The sequence below is a fragment of the Triticum urartu genome, chromosome 2A (assembly GCF_056163025.1).
Source record: "Triticum urartu cultivar PI428250 chromosome 2A, HENAU_Tu73, whole genome shotgun sequence".
Taxonomy (NCBI): Eukaryota; Viridiplantae; Streptophyta; class Magnoliopsida; order Poales; family Poaceae; genus Triticum; species Triticum urartu.
In genome coordinates this window covers 249,242,174-249,244,193 of record NC_141874.1, presented here as the reverse complement: position 1 = coordinate 249,244,193, position 2,020 = coordinate 249,242,174, and the positions used below count along the sequence as shown (strand labels likewise).

The following is a 2,020-nucleotide window of genomic DNA, read 5'->3' as shown; positions in this document are numbered from 1 at the left end:
AATTTTACGGCCTTTTTTCTTTTCTGGGCCCTTTCCTTTTTCTAGTAAATTTATTTTTTTGTTGGTCTTTTCATTTTGTTTTTGCTAGCCTTTTCATTTTGTTTTTTATAACTTTTGGAAGAACTATTATTATTTTCGCTATTTTAAATAAAATAAATAATTCCACAACAACATCATCAGTTATGCTGTAGCCTTTTTAGGTGCAGTACAACTTTAAGCATAGAAAATTGGAGAACGGATATTTAACCAATATATATTGTTGAGAAATTTTCATAGTTTTGCTGTCAAAGCAGGATGTACACAGGAATACAAGTTTGTTGTCAAAGCAACATTTCAAAAGTACATCTTCACATGATCCCAACAACGAAAAAACATCATACATAAATTTTTTACAATATGCCATATGGCTCAGATCACATAACACATGACATCCAGGTTCAAATGATCCCATTAACGAAAAAACATCACCAACACAGTATACTACCTGCACATTCAAAGAGAACAAACTATATGTCAAAAGAGAACTGAGGGGAAAATATCCACTAAAAGAAAGCAGATAGTATACTCAGTAATTACTACAAATTTGCTCACTGGATACACACACACACACACTTTGCATATACTTTTGAATGTAACTCCAGATTCAAGTAATCTGCAGAGTTATATCAAGACTAAGATAGAAGGAGAACGTGTGAGGCAATGCAGCAGGGAGAAACAGTGAAGATAGTTCTTAAATTTCAGTGAAGATAGTTCACCTTCTATGTGTACAGTACATAATACAGTAAACACCATCTTTTTTATAATAAGTAGCATGTCTCCAGCACATCATCTCATTTAAAGAATGCATTCAGGAAAGAAATGGACTGCTGGTCTAATTTTCTCACACTTGGCATTTTCACAGTTAACACCATCATGTACAACAGCAAGCTGCTCCAGGCTGGCCAATTGACTGATACTACTGGATAAGCAAAGCAAACTACCACCAAAACAAGATCCAGACATGGCAAGAAAAGTACCAGCATTTTACTCATAGAAAAGCAAACTACTACCAATACAAGAATCCACAAGCAAACCCATCTCGTAGCACCACCAGTTTGAATGAATAGACAGAGGCGGATGGGGGACGAAGTGGAAACGAGACGCTTACCAGGAGACCTGCTTGACAGAGCCCTTTGCCCTAGTGCTTGCATGGAGCTGGAGGATCACACACATAACAGTACCACTGCATATGAACAAGAGAACAGCAACGAGGCCACATTACAAATGCTCTGTTGTCAACTCTGCTATTGTAATCATATTACAAATGCTATGTTGTTAATAGGATCATAAGCATGTGTATGAGTAAAATCAAAGAGGATAAGACGATATGTTTAGTTACAGTCTTACAATTGATGCTTTGTAACTATAGATAACTAAAAATGAGTACAGTAGATGTACAGAATTTGTGGGCTCCATTTGTAACTACAATACTCATTTCATTTGTTCGAAATTTTCAATAGATGTCATAGTAGCATGATAAAAATTTCAGTTGAAACTAAAGATGCATTACACTAAATTACACAAGCCTTGCTAAACAGCAAGTCTTACAGTAAACAACAGGATACCAGGATCTATGTTAGTAAGTGTATGGAGCTCAAGGCAACAGTAATGTCAACTTAACATTTATACATCTTGTTCAAAAAATGTAAAGCAGATTGTAGTGCAGCATCAGCCATGAGGGCTTCCTTGTCCACCTGCAGCAGCAGCTTGTACAGATCAAAGCAACCTGCACCCAAAGCAAACACACGAGGAATCAGAGGGAGGCAGGGGAGATGAAGACAAGATGCAACAACTAAATCAGACAAGGACCAAACAAATAAGTTGTGTCAGTGTAACATGGCATTCCCAAACTGAATATATTTCCAAAACAAAGAATAACATCAGCAAGAAAAAACATGGCATCCCTAGAATGAATATATTTCCAAAACAGAGAATAACAACCTCAAAGTGCTACAAATATAATTGTGCACAATTCAATTCT

The 2,020-nt window shown here is 36.2% G+C and overlaps 1 long non-coding RNA gene across 1 annotated transcript; it reads right to left on the bottom strand.

Annotated features, from left to right (window-relative positions):
- Positions 1–227: 227 nt before the first annotated feature.
- On the bottom strand, positions 228–1,760 carry LOC125537020 (uncharacterized). Its single transcript, XR_015616192.1, has 2 exons — positions 1,148–1,760; positions 228–484 (listed from the first exon to the last, which is right to left on the bottom strand). It is a non-coding gene; the product is annotated as an uncharacterized LOC125537020 (long non-coding RNA).
- Between the last annotated feature and the right edge of the window lie 260 nt (positions 1,761–2,020).